The sequence below is a fragment of the Hypanus sabinus genome, chromosome 11 (genome assembly GCF_030144855.1).
Source record: "Hypanus sabinus isolate sHypSab1 chromosome 11, sHypSab1.hap1, whole genome shotgun sequence".
Taxonomy (NCBI): domain Eukaryota; kingdom Metazoa; phylum Chordata; class Chondrichthyes; order Myliobatiformes; family Dasyatidae; genus Hypanus; species Hypanus sabinus.
In genome coordinates, this window is record NC_082716.1 from 799,934 (window position 1) to 814,797 (window position 14,864).

Genomic DNA, 14,864 nt, shown 5'->3' on the forward strand with positions numbered 1-14,864 from the left:
GAGAGGCAGCAGAGTGAGAGGCAGCAGAGTGAGAGGCAGCGGAGTGAGAGGCGGCGGAGTGAGAGGCAGCAGAGTGAGAGGCAGCGGAGTGAGGGGCAGCGGAGTGAGAGGCAGCGGAGTGAGAGGCAGCAGAGTGAGGGGCAGCAGAGTGAGAGGCAGCGGAGTGAGAGGCAGCGGAGTGAGGGGCAGCGGAGTGAGAGGCAGCAGAGTGAGAGGCGGCGGAGTGAGAGGCGGCGGAGTGAGAGGCGGCGGAGTGAGGGGCAGCGGAGTGAGAGGCAGCGGAGTGAGGGGCAGCAGAGTGAGAGGCAGCGGAGTGAGGGGCGGCGGAGTGAGGGGCAGCGGAGTGAGAGGCAGCGGAGTGAGAGGCAGCAGAGTGAGAGGCAGCGGAGTGAGGGGCAGCGGAGTGAGAGGCAGCGGAGTGAGAGGCAGCGGAGTGAGGGGCAGCAGAGTGAGAGGCAGCAGAGTGAGAGGCAGCAGAGTGAGAGGCAGCAGAGTGAGAGGCAGCGGAGTGAGAGGCAGCAGAGTGAGAGGCAGCAGAGTGAGAGGCAGCAGAGTGAGAGGGCAGCAGAGTGAGAGGCAGCAGAGTGAGAGGCAGCAGAGTGAGGGGCAGCAGAGTGAGAGGCAGCGGAGTGAGAGGCAGCAGAGTGAGAGGCAGCAGAGTGAGAGGCAGCAGAGTGAGAGGCAGCAGAGTGAGAGGCAGCGCTGGGAGCGGGCAGCAGAGTGAGAGGCAGCAGAGTGAGAGGCAGCAGACTGAGAGGCAGCAGAGTGAGAGGCAGCAGAGTGAGAGGCAGCAGAGTGAGAGGCAGCAGAGTGAGGGGCAGCAGAGTGAGAGGCAGCGGAGTGAGAGGCAGCAGAGTGAGAGGCAGCAGAGTGAGAGGCAGCAGAGTGAGAGGCAGCAGAGTGAGAGGCAGCAGAGTGAGAGGCAGCAGAGTGAGAGGCAGCAGAGTGAGAGGCAGCAGAGTGAAAGGGCTATGGCCCCACGGGCTTCGGCGGTAACGGGATGAGTTGAGGCAGCTGTTGATTACTAAAGGAGGTAGTATGTGTATGAGGCCAGTTTTCTGTGGTCGGTGTCAGATGTGGGAGGTCCTGGAGTCTCCCGGCGTCCTGGATGGCCACATCTGCACCCGATGCATCGAGATGCAACTCCTAAGGGACCATGTTAGGGAACTGGAGCTGCAGCTCGATGACCTTCGTCTGGTCAGGGAGAGTGAGGAGGTGATAGAGAGCAGTTACAGACAGGTGGTCACTCCAGGGCCGTGGGGGACAGAGAAATGGGTCACAGTCAGGAGAGGGAAGGGGAAGAGTCAGGTACTAGAGAGTACCCCTGTGGCTGTACCCCTTGACAATAAGCTCTCCTGTTTGAGTACTGTTGGGGGGGACAGCCTACCTGGGGGAAGTGACAGTGGCCATGCCTCTGGCACAGAGTCTGGCCCTGTGGCTCAGAAGGGTAGGGAAAGGAAGAGCAAGGCAGTAGTGACAGGGGACTCTATAGTCAGGGGGTCAGACAGGCGATTCTGTAGATGCAGGAAAGAAACTCAGATGGTAGTTTGCCTCCCAGGTGCCAGGGTCCAGGACGTTTCTGATCGCATCCAGGATATCCTGCGGTGGGAGGGAGAACAGCCAGAGGTCATGGTACATATTGGTACCAATGACATAGGTAGGAAAAGGGAAGAGGTCCTGAAAGAAGACTACAGGGAGTTAGGAAGGAAGTTGAAAAGCAGGACCTCAAAGGTAGTAATCTCGGGATTACTGCCTGTGCCACGTGACAGTGAGAATAGGAATAGAATGAGGTGGAGGATAAATGCGTGGCTGAGGGATTGGAGCAGGGGGCTGGGATTCAGATTTCTGGATCATTGGGACCTCTTTTGGGACGGGTCTGACCTGTACAAAAAGGATGGGTTGCACTTGAATCCCAGGGGGACCAATATCCTGGCGGGCAGGTTTGATAGAGCTGTTGGGGAGGGTTTAAACTAGTTTGGCAATCAGAATGTGAGTGCAGGGATTAAGGTAGAAGGACAAGGGCATGATGCTAAGAGTTCTGAGTTGATGAGGAAGGACAGGCAGGGGACGGAACATAATTGTAGCCAGTTAAAGGGGTTGAAATGTGCTATTTCAATGCTAGGAGTATTAGGAACAAGGAGGATGAACTTAGAGCATGGATTAGTACGTGGAACTACGATGTTGTGGCCGTTACTGAAACTTGGTTGGAGGAAGGGCAGGATTGGATGATGCAGGTTCCGGGGTTCAGGTGTTTTAAAAGGAACAGGATGGGAGGTAGAAAAGGGGAGCAGTGACATTGCTGGTCAGGGATAGTATCATGGCTATAGAAAGGGAGGACGCTTCAGAAGGAGTGTTCACGGACTCAGTCTGGGTGGAAGTCAGAAATAGGAAGGGATCAATCACTGTGCTGGGAGTAGTCTATAGGCCTCCAAATAGCCCTTGGGACACCAAGGAGTAGATAAGCAGGCAGATTTTAGAATTTTAGAATACAGGAAATACAGGGTAGTAGTTATGGGTGATTTCAACTTCCTTCATATTGACTGGCACCTCCTGAGTGCAAGGGGGATAGATGGGGCTGAATTTGTCAGGTGTTTTCAAGAAGGATTCCTGATACAGTATGTGGACCGGCTGACGAGAGGAGAGGCTATACTGAATCTAGTTCTTGGTAATGAACCTGGTCAGGTGACAGACCTCTTGGTGGGGGAACATTTTGGTGAGAGTGACCACAACTCCCTTAGCTTCAGCATAGCTATGGAAAGGGATAAAATCAGATGAAATGGTAAAGTGCTTAACTGGGGAAGGGCTACCTTTGAAGGGATGAGGCAGGAACTAGCGAGGGTAAATTGGAAACAGATGTTCAAAGGGGAAAGCACAGAAGTAATGAGGGAGAAGTTTAGGGACCACTTCAACTGGGTTCAGGATAGGTTTGTCCCACTGAGGCAAGGAAAAAATGGTAGAAAAAGGGAACTGTGGCTGACAAAACATGTGAGGCAACTCGTCAAGAGGAAAAAGGAAGTACGTGTTAGATATAAGAAGCAGGAAGTAGGAGGGGCTTATGAGAAATATAGGGTAGCCAGGAAGGAGCTAAAGAAAGGACTTAGGAGAGCTTGAAGGGGGCATGAGAAGGCATTGGCATGTAGGATAAAGGAGAAACCCAAGGCATTCTGTGCATTTGTGAAAAATAGGAGGATGACGAGAATGAAGGTGGGACCGCTAAAGGATAAAGAGGGCAACATGTGCCTGGAGGCAGAGGAGGATGGGGAGGTCCTAAATGAATACTTTGCTTCAGTATTCACAAGTGAAAAGGATCTTGATCAGGATGAGGTCAAAGTAGAGTGGGCCTGTGAACTGGACAATGTGGAGATTAGGGAAGAAGAAGTGCTGGATCTTCTTAAAAACATTAAGATATATAAATCCCCAGGGCCAGATTGATACACCCCAGGTTGTTGTGGGAATTGAGAGAAGAGATCGCAGGAGCATTAGCCATGATCTTTGAATCCTCTTTGGCTGCAGGGGAAGTGCTGGAGGACTGGAGAATGGCAAATGTAGTTCCCTTGTTTAAAAAAGGTAATAGAGAGAAACCTGGGAACTATAGACCGGTGAGTCTTATGTTGGTGGTATGCAAACTACTGGAAAGGATTCTTAAGGATAGGATCTACGAGCATTTGGAGAAGTACAGTCTACTCATGGATAGTCAACATGGCTTTGTGAAAGGAAGATCGTGCCTCATGAGCCTGATTGAGTTTTTTGAAGAGGTAACAAAAGAAGTTGATGAAGGTAGGGCAGTGGATGTGGTCTATGTGGACTTTAGTGAAGCATTTGACAAGGTCCCTCATGAGAGACTCATCCAGAAAGTCATGAGGCATGGGATAAGTAAAACCTTGGCTGTTTGGATAAAAAATTGGCTTAAAGGAAGAAAGCAGAGGGTAGTTGTGGAAGGAAAGTATTCTGCCTGGAGGTCGGTGACTAGTGGAGTGCCCCAGGGATCTGACCTGGGACCCCTGCTATTTGTGATTTTTAAAAATGACCTGGATGTAGAGGCAGAAGGATGCGGAAGTTTGCAATTGACACGAAGATTGGAGGAGTTGTGGATGGAACTGACAGTGGTCAAAGGTTACAAGAGGATATAGACAGGTTGCAGAGTTGGGCAGAAAAATAGCAGATGGAGTTCAATCCGGATAAGTGTGAGGTGATGCATTTTGGGAGGACAAACCAGAAGACTGAGTACAGGATTAATGGTCAGTTACTTAAGAGTGCGAATGAAAAAGGGACCTTGGGGTTCAAATCCATACATCCCTCGAGGTTGCTGCACAGGTTGATATAGCGGTTAAGAAGGCCAATGGGATGCTAGGCTTCATTAACAGGGGGATTGAGTTCAAGAGTAGAGAGGTCATGTTGCAACTCTACAAATCTCTGGTGAGACCGCACTTAGAGTATTGTGTTCAATTCTGGTCACCACATTATAGGAAGGATGTGGAAACTATGGAGAGGGTGCAGAGGAGATTTACCAGGATGTTGCCTGGTTTGGAGAACAGGTCATATGAAGCAAGGTTAGCAGAGCTGGGACTTTTCTCTTTGGAGTGTAGAAGAATGAGAGGGGACTTGATAGAGGTCTACAGGATTATGAGAGGCATAGATAGGGTGGATAGTCAGTACCTGTTTCCCAGGGCACCAATAGCAAACACCAGAGGGCATATGTACAAATTTAAGGGAGGGAAGTGTAGGGGAGACATCAGGGGTAAGTTTTTTTTACACAGAGGTTTGTGAGTGCCTGGAATAACTTGCCAGCGATGGTGGTGGAGGCTAAAACATTGGGGTATTTAAGAGCCTCTTGGATAGGCACATGGATGAAAAGAAAAATGGTTATGGGGTAGTGTGGGTTTAGTACCTTTTTTTAAGGATTATATGGGTCAACACAACATGGAGGGCTGAAGGCCCTGAACTGTGCTGTAGTGTTCTATGGTTCTATGGTTCTCACCATAACCTTTGATGCCCTGATTGATCAGGAAACAATCAACTCCAGCCTTAAATATACCCATGGATGTGACCTTCTCTGCACTCTGTGGTAGAGCATTCCACAGATTCACTACCCTCTAGCTAAAATAATTCCTCCTTACCTCTATTCTGAAAGGACGTCCCTCAATGTTGAGGCTGTGCCCTTTAGTTCTGGATACCCCCACCCTAGAAACACCCTTTCTCAAATCAGCGCTAGCTAGTCCTTTCAACATTCGGTAGGTTCCACTTTCTGCTAAATTCCAGTGAGTACAGCCTCAAAGCTGCCAAATGCTCCTTATATGTTAACCCCTTCATTCCCAGAATCATCCTGATGAACCTCCTCTGGACTCACTCCAATGACAACACATTGTTTCTGAGATATGGAGCCCAAAACTGTTGACAATACTCCAAGTGTGGCCTGACTAGTGTCTTATAAAGGCTCAGAATTATCTCCTTACTTTTACATTCTCTTGAAATAAATGGCAACATAGCATTTGCCTTCTTTACCACAGGCGCAACCTGTAAATTAATCTTCTGCGAGTCTTGCACGAGGACTCCTAAGTCCCTCTGCACCTCTAATGTTTGAACCTTCTCCCCATTTAAATGATAGTCCACACTATTGTTCCTTTTACTAAAATATATTATCATACATTTCCCAGCACTGTATTCCATCTGCCACTTTTTTGCCCATTCCTACAATTTCTCTAATTCCTGCTGCAATTGCATTGTTTCCACAGCACTATCACAGCACTATCTATTTTTGTATCATCTGCAAACTTTGCCACAAAGCCACCAATCCCATTATTCAAATCATTGACAAACAACGTGAGAAGTAGTGGTCCCAATACTGACCCCTGAGGAACACCACTAGTCAACAGCAGCCAACCAGAAAAGGCACTTTTTATTCCCAATCATTGCCCCCAGCCTGTCAGCCATTCCTCTATCCATCCCAGTAGCTTTCCTGTAATGCCAAAGGATTTTACCTTGTTAATCAGTCTCAAGTGTGGCATCTTATCAAATACCTTCTGAAAATCCAAGTAGATGATATCCACTGCCTCTCTTCTGTACACCCTGCTTGTTACTTCTTTGAAGAACTCTGACAGATTTGTCAGGCAAGATTTCCCTTCACAGAAACCGGGCTGACTTTGACTTATTTTATCATTAGTCTACAAGTACCCTAAAATCTCATCCTGAATGATAGACTTCAACACATTCCCCACCACTGAGGTTAGGCTAACTAGACTATAATTTCCTTTCTTTTGCTTTCCTCCCTTCTTAAGGAGCGGAGTGACATTTACAATCTTCCAGTCCTCTGGGTCCATGCCAGAATCAAGTGATCTTATGGTCTTACGGTCTTTTTTCCTTAACCGGGTCTTAATATCTCTCGAAAACCAAGGTTCCATAAACTTGTAATCCTTGCATTTTGTTCTGACAGGAACATAAAAGCTTTATACTCACAAAATTTTACTATTGAAGGTTTCCCTCTTACCAAGTATACCTTTGCCAGAAAACAGCCTGTCCCAATCCACACTTGTTAGATCCTTTCCGATACCATCAAAATTGGCCTTTTTCCATTTTAAAATCTCAACAGAATGATCAGATCTATACTTTTCCATAATTTAGTGTTTTCTGACAAACAGCTGTCACCTGCCCTCTCTCATTCCCAAATAGCAGATCAGTTATTGCATATTCTCAATATAACTCCATTAATATGGTGATAACAATCTTATCCCTCAGTTCCACCCATAAAGCCGCACTGGAAGAAATCTTTAGTCTGTCCTGATTGAGCATTGCTGTGATATTTTCCCTAAAGAGTAATGCCACCCTCTCTCTTTAATCCCCTCTGCATTATCATGTCTAAAGCATTGGAACCACGGAATATCGAGCTTTCAGTGCTGCCACTCCTGCAACCGTCTCTCTAAAGGGCAAGAAAGTGGCAAATGTAATACAACATTGGAAAATTTATTGCACTTTGGTAGTAGAAATAAATGTGCAGACTATTCTTTACATGGGGTGAAAATCAAAGAATCTAAGATGCAATGGATCTGGGAGTCCTCATGCAGAACATCCTAAAGGTTAACTTTCAGGTAGAGTCTGTGGTGCGGAAGGCAAATGCAATGTTAGCATTCATTTCCAGAGCTCTAGAATACTAGAGCAGGGATGTGATGCTGAGGGTTTATAAGACACTGATGAGACCTCACCTTGAATATTGTGAATAGTTTTGGGCTCCTCCATGTGCTGGTATTGGACAGGATTCAGAGGAGGTTCAAGGATGATTCTGGGAATGAATGGGTTATCATATGAGGAATGTTTGATAGCTGTGGACCTGTATTCGTTAGAATCTAGAAGCATGAGGTGGGATTTCAATGAAACTTTTTTGAATTTTGAAAGGCCGAGAAGAGTAGATGTGGAAAGGATGTTTCCTGTAGTAGGGGTGTCTAGGACAAGAGGGCATAGCCTCAGGATAGAGGGGTGTCTATTTAAGATAGAGATGTGGTGAAATTTCATTAACCAGGTGGTGAATTGTGGAATTTATTACCACAGCAACTGTATTTAAGGAGGAGATTGATAAGGTCTTGATTGGCCACAGAATCAAAAGTTATGGGGAAAACAGCAGGGAGTGGGGCTGAGGAGGGGAAGTAAGGTTCAGCCATTATTGAATGGCGAGCAGATTCAATGGGCAAAATGGCTTAATTCTCCTCTAATGTCTCATTGTTTTACTATTATAATTCCAGGTGTTGATCCATGCCCTGAGGTAATCTCCCTTTCCCACAAATACTCCTGGCATTGAAATATGCACAGCTCAGAACATTAGTTGCACCATCCTTAACCGTTTTTCTTCCTGACTTTGAGGTCTTAAAAATCTCTCTCTCTGCAGCTTTTCCACTATCTGTTCTTGTGGTCAGATGCCATGCAATTCCCATTGCAGCTGGTGATGCAGTTGGTCAGGACAATCTCAATGGTGCTGCTGTAAAAGTTGATCAGAATTGGGGGAGTGAAGCCTTGCTCGCCTCAGTCTCTTCAGGAGGTGGAGACACAGCTGTACCCTTTGACTAAAGAGGTGGTGTTGAGGGATAAAGGTGAGATTGTCTGTTATGTGCACTGTCAGAAACTTGGTGCTCTTAACTCTCTCCATTGAGAAGCCTATCAGGTTCTGCTTTAAATATACCTGATGATTTGAACTTCAATGCTGTCTGTGGCAATGAATTCCACAGATCTACCATCCCCTAGCTAAGGAGGTTCCTCCTCATCTCTGTTCTGAATGGACAGGCTTCTATTCTGAGGCTGTGCCCTATAGTCCTAGACTCATCCACTACCGGAAACATCCTCTCCATTCCACTCTAGGCCTTTCAATATTCAATAGGTTTCAAGGAAAACCTCCCTCAATCTTCTAAACTCCAGTGAGTACAGTCCCAGATAAGAGAAAATCTACAGATACTGGAAATCCAAGCAATATACACAAAATGCTGGAGGAACTCAGGTAGCATCTATGGAAAAAAGTATAGTCAATGTATTGGGCTGAGACCCTTCAGCAGGATTGTTCAAGAGCCATCAAACACTCCTCATACATTAACCCTTTCATTTCTGGAATTTTTCTTGTGAAACTCCTCTGGCTACTGTCCAATTCACTCTCCATCATTTCTTAGACAAGAGGCCCAAAACTGCTCATAGTACTCCAAAATTAATGCTAAAATTGTATTTGCCTTCCTTATCACTAACTCAACCTGAAGGTTAACCTTTAGGGAGGTCCTGTGGGCTCTTCTCTCTGTCTCCACCTCTTGCACCCCAGCAAAATCAACCCATGTTTATCTAAGCTCTTCTTATAGCTCATGCTCTCTAATCTGGACAGCATCCTGATAAACCTCTTCTGGACTCTGTTCAAAGCCTGAATATATCTCTAATCCAGACAACATCCTGATAAACCTCTTCTCGACTCTGTTCAAAGCCTGAATATGTCTCTAATCTGGACAGCATCCTGATAAACCTCTTCTGGATTCTGTTCAAAGCCTGAATATGTCTCTAATCCAGACAACATCCTGGTAAACCTTTTAAGACCATAGGACCATAAGACACAGGAACTGGATTTGGGCCATTCAGACCATTGAGTTTGCTCTGCCATTCCATCATTGCTGATCCTGAATCCCATTCAACCCCATACATCCATAGTGTGTGGCAGAACATTCCATAGATTCACAACTCTCTGGCTAAAATTTTCCTTCTTACCTCCGTTCTAAAAGGTCGCCCTCAATTTTGAGGTTGTGTCTCCTCGTTCTGGGTAGCCCCACAACAGGAAAAAACCTGTCTACGTACCCTATCTAGTCCTTTCAATATTCAGTAGATTTCAATGAGATTCCTCCCTCATTCTTCTAAATTCCAGTGAGTACAGGCCCAAAGCTGCCAAATGCTTCTCATATGTTAACTCCATCATTCCCAGAATCATCCTTGTGAACCTTCTCTGGACTCTCTCCAAAGACAACACATCTCTTCTGAGATATGGGGTCCCAAACTGTTGACAATACTCCAAGTGCGGCCTGACTTGTGACTTATAAAGGCTCAGCATGATCTCCTTGCTTTTATATTCTATTCCCCATGAAATAAATGCCAACATTTCATTTGCCTTCTTCACCACAAACTCGACCTGTAAGTTAGCCTTCTGGTGTCTTGCATGAGGACTCCCAAGTCCCTCTGTACTTCTGATGTTTGAACCTTCTCCCCATTTAGATAATAGTCCACACTATTGTTCCTTTTCCCATGATAATGTTGAATGATAATAAACTTGGACTTGAACATTTGATTACTAATTTAATTTGATTGGGTCAATGGGTCAAAGGGCCTCTTCCTTTGCTGTAGTATTCTGTGCTCTAAATACTGCTATTTGCAAATTCTATTCAATTCTCCCCACAGAATCTCCCACTCACTCACACACTCAGACACATCTTACAGTGTCCAACACACACATATATATGTGATTGGGAAGCAATCAAAGCACCTGCAGGAGCCCCTTATGTTTACAGAAAGATCCTGCAAACTCCACACCGACATCACTGGAGTTGTGGATGGAACTTGGATCTTTTAATCTGTGAGGGAGTGGCTGTGTTACCCCAAAGCCAAGTGTTATTTTCCTGATAGATGATAGACTGCATAGGATGGGACGGTTTTCCCTGAGACATAGGAGGCTGAGGGGTGAACTTATAGATGTTTATAAAATTATGAGGTATGTAGAGTAACGCAACGGGTGACAGATGACATAAATTGTTCAAAATAGAAACTGTTCTACATAATTCGCACACACCGTCATTGAGTAATTTGCTTTAGAGATGGTGTCTGACGTAATGACAGCAGTGTAAGGCTTTTGGTCTGTTCATAAAGGGCTGCAGCTTTTGTTAAGCACATAAAATGACTCTCGCGTGTTTTATTGACAAAATGCTCACTTATTTTATTGACAGGTGCATAGATATGGCAGAAAATCACAGTCTCTTCCCCAGGGTAGGGAAGTTTAAAACTAGGGGTAATGGGTATAAGGTGAGAGGGGAATAGTTTAAAGGGGAGCTAAGGGCCAGATTTTTCACCAGGAGAGTGATGGATATGTGGAATGAGCTGCTAGAGGTAGGTACAATTACATCTCTATTTTAATAATAAAAGACACTTTGGCAGGTATCTGGATTGGAAAGGTAAGCGGAATGGGCAAATGAATTTAAATAGGACAGGCTCTGGTAGGTAGCTTGGTCAGCATAGATACTTGGTTGGGCTGAAGGGCCTGGTTCTGAGCTGTCTGACTAGGAATTTGGAACCGTATCAATACCTCAATGAGCACCTTTATGAAAATCTCTGTCTGCCACACAAGATCACTCTGAGCGGAACCATACCTTTTCGAGGAGCCGTTGCAGTTGCTTGCTGCGTGCATCCCTGGAGCACAGGTTCTGCTCCGGAGCCACTACTGTGCAGATGCATCTTCCATCAGGGTCCTGGGCCGAGCTGTAGACTTGCCAGCCTTCCCTCAGCCTGACAGACTGTGGAGGCAAGGTCGAACAGTTTATCAATAACTGGCAGCACAATGCAGTAACTGTTCCCTGTTTAACCCTTCACATTTGTCATTTTATCACCTCATCAACCATCTGCATCTGTTCTCTGTAGCTGTCTGTTCATTTGTTTGCTGAATGCTGCTTCTCTACCCAAGTGATACTGTTTTCCTCTTTATTGGTGTCTCTGCCCCTCTTTCCTCTTCTTTTCTGTGTGTGTTTCTCTCTCCTTTTTTCTCTCACCCTCTCTCATCCTGCTCTCTTTCTTGATACTTCTCCTGCCACTTTCAGCAATCTATGCATTTTCCACCAACAAATTTCTCTCTCCTGTTGTGACCTCCTGCTCCTATTGTGGTTACAATACAAACTAAACAAAAATCAAGAGATGAAAAGCAAACTTTCTTTAAGTTAAACTGTGTCTCATAGACTCATAGTTCCTCAGCTTTTCAGCCAATTGAGTCCATGTTTTCCCTCAGCTACCTATTGATGTCAATCCTACACCAATCCCATTTTATTTTTCCAACATTCCCATCAATTCCCCCCAAATTGCACCCCTCGCCCACACAGTGGGGACAATTTACTGTGGACAATTAACCTGCCAGCCCACACATCTTTGGGATGTGTGAGGGAACTATAGCCCCCAGGGGAAACTCACGCAGTCACAGAGAAAATGCACAAACTCCACATGGACATCTCTGGAGATCAGGACTGAACCAGAACATTATGCGGGGACAGTGTTTTTCTCCATTGCACCACTCCAAGCATTCAAATGTTTCTGTTAACTATTTTTCATTCATTTCCCTACTGTCTTGCCCAGTGTGAATTTTCCATATTGGAAAGGACAGTGGAGAATGTTCAGGGAGAGTTGAGAATTTACCATACATCCTCACCCCTTAAAAAACAGACCATTTAGCCTATCAAGAGAATGCTAGCTCACAGAACAATCATATTCCACAATAATTCTGCCAGAATAATGAGCTTGAGAGGTAGAAAGACGATAAAGTCCTGAAGAGAGAATTTAGGGAGCTAGCTAGAAAGCTGAAAAACAGGACCTCCAGGGTGGTAATCTCTGGATTGCTGCCTGTGCCACGCGCCCACAAGAGGAAGAATAGGATGATATGGCAGATGAATGTGTGTCTGAGGAACTGGTGTAGGGAGCAGGGGTTCAGATTTATGGAGCATTGGGATCTCTTCTGAGGGAGGTATGATTTGTATAAAAAGGATTGGCTACACTTGAACCCGAGAGGATTCAATATCCTTGCGGTCAGATTTGCTGCAGTTGTTTGGGGGGGTTTAAACTACAGTAAATTGGCAGAGGCATGGGAACCAGAGTGATAGTGTTGAGGATAAGGTAGTTGGTTTATGAACAGTGGCAGTGTAGTGACACTGCTAGCAAGGAGAGGCTGATGGTAGGATAAAATTGTAGTCAAAAGGATGAGTTGCAATGTAAAAGGCAGACAAAATTGAAAAGGGTGAATACAGGACTGATGGTGTTATATTTGAATGTGCACAGTAAACAGGATAAGGTAGATGAACTTGTACATAGATTGTTATGATGTTATAGACTGGTTATGATGTTGTGGGCAGCACTGAATCATGGCTGAAAGAAGATTATAACTGGTGAGTTTAACATCTCAGGATACACATTATATTAAAAGGTAGAGGGGTTTGTGTGGCTCTGCTGGTAAAAATTGAAATCAAATCATTAGAAAGAGGAGGACATGGGATCAGAAGGTATTGCATCGTTGTGGATAGAGCTAAGGAAATGCAAGGCGAAAATGACCCCGATGGGAGTTATATATAGACTCCTCAAGCAGCTGTATAGATGTGGTCTACAATTTACAATGGGAGATAGAAATGCCAAAAGGGCAATGTTACAATAGCCATGGGGAACTTCAATATGTAGGTAGATTGGGAACATTAGGCTTGTGGTGAACTACATATACCTGTCTGGATACACCCCCTGCTGACTGCTCCTGTGGCTCCTCCCACAGACCCCTGTATAAAGGCGATTGAGGTCTGAGCTCGGCCTCTGTCTCCAGGATGTAGTATGGTGGTCAACCACTGCTTGTTCCTTCTTCCAGTCAATAAAAGCCGATATCTCGCCTTTACGTCTCAGAGAGAGTTATTGATGGTGCATCAAGGCTGGTGCTGAATTACGGGAGGGTGAATTTCTAGAGTGCCTATGAGGTGGCTTTTTAGAGCAGCCCACTGGGAGATCAACTATTCTGGATTGAGTGCAATGAACCAGAATTGTTAAAGCAAAGGGGCCCTGAGAGGTTAGTGATCATAATATAATTTAATTCACCCTGTAACTTGAGAAGGAGAAGCTAAAGTCAGATGTATCAGCATTACAGTGGAGTAAAGGGAGCTACAAAGGCATGAGAAAGGAATTGGCCAGAACTGACTGGAAAAGAACACTGACAGGGATGATGGCAGAGCAGTAGTGGTTAGAATCTCTGGGAGCAATTCAGAAGGTGCAGGATATAAACATCCTGAAGAGGAAGAAGCATTCTAAAGACAGGATAACACAACTGTGGCTGGCATAAAAGTTAAAACTAACATAAAGGCCAAAGAGTGGGCATAAGAACATAAACATTATAACAGATTAAAATTTAGTGGGAAGGTAGATGATTGGGAATCTTTTAAAAACCAACAGAAGGCAACGAAAATAAATCATTAAGAAGCTAAAGATGGAATACGAAGGTAAGCTAGCCAATAATATTAAAGAGGATTCCGAAAGTTTCTTCAGTTATATAAAGTACAAAAGAGAGGCGAGAGTAGATATCAAACAATTGGAAAATGATGCTGCAGAGGTAGCAATGGGGGACAAGGAAATGGCAGATAAACTGAAAAAGTATTTTGCATCACTCTTCACTGTGGAAGATACTAGCAATATGCTGGAAGTTCGAGAGTGTCAGGAGGCAGAGGTGTGTGAAGTTGACATTACTATGGAGAACATTCTTGGGAAACAGACTGGTTTTAAGATATTTAAGACCATATATTACACACCCCAAAGTTCTGAAAGAGGTGGCTGAAGAAATCATGGAGGCATTAGTAATGATCCTGGAATGGTTCTGCAGGACTGGAAAAATGCAAATAGCACCCCACTCTTCAAGAAGGGAGAGAGGCAGAAGAAAGGAAATTAATAGGCCAGTTAGTCTGATCTCAGTGGCTGAGATATGTTGGAGTCAATAGTTAAGGATGTTGTTTTGGGATACTTGGAAGCACATGAAAAATAGGTGTTAGTCAGCATAATCTCTTCAAGGGAAAAACTTGCCAGATGAATTTGATGAAATTCTTTAAAGAAATAACAAGCAGGATAGACAAAGGAGAATCAGTTTATGTTGTGCATTTGGATTTTCAGGAGGCCTTTGACAAGGTGCCACACATGAGGTTGCTTAATAAGTTAAGAGCTCATAGTATTACCAGAAAGATACCAGCATAGATAGAGCATTGGCTAATTGGCAGGAAACAATGAGTGGGAATAAAGGGAGCCTTTTCTGGTTGGCTGCTGGTGACTAGTGGTGTTCCACAGGGGATTGTGCTGGGACCATTTATTTTTATGTTATATGTCAATGATTTGGAAGACATAATTGATGGTTTGTGGCCAAAGTAAGTGGAGGGGCAGGTAGTTTTGAGGAAAAGAGAGGCTACAGAAGGACTCAGTATCAAAAACTGGGCAAAGATGTGGCTGATGGAATACCATGTCAGGAAGTGTATGGTCATGTACTTTAATAGGAGAAATAAAAGCAAAGACTATTTTGTAATTGGAGAGAGAATTCAAAAACCTGAGGTGCAAAAGGACTCGGAAGTCCTTGTGCAGGATTCCCTAAAGGTCAACTTGTA

General features: G+C 44.9%; 1 protein-coding gene across 1 annotated transcript in view; it reads right to left on the reverse strand.

The window, feature by feature from the left end:
- Positions 1–11,003, reverse strand: part of olfm3a (olfactomedin 3a) — a 43,965-nt gene extending 32,962 nt beyond the window's left edge. The window contains exon 1 of the mRNA XM_059983545.1: positions 10,863–11,003. The gene's annotated coding sequence lies outside the window, so the exon portion shown is untranslated. The remainder of the gene's footprint in view (positions 1–10,862) is intronic.
- Between the last annotated feature and the right edge of the window lie 3,861 nt (positions 11,004–14,864).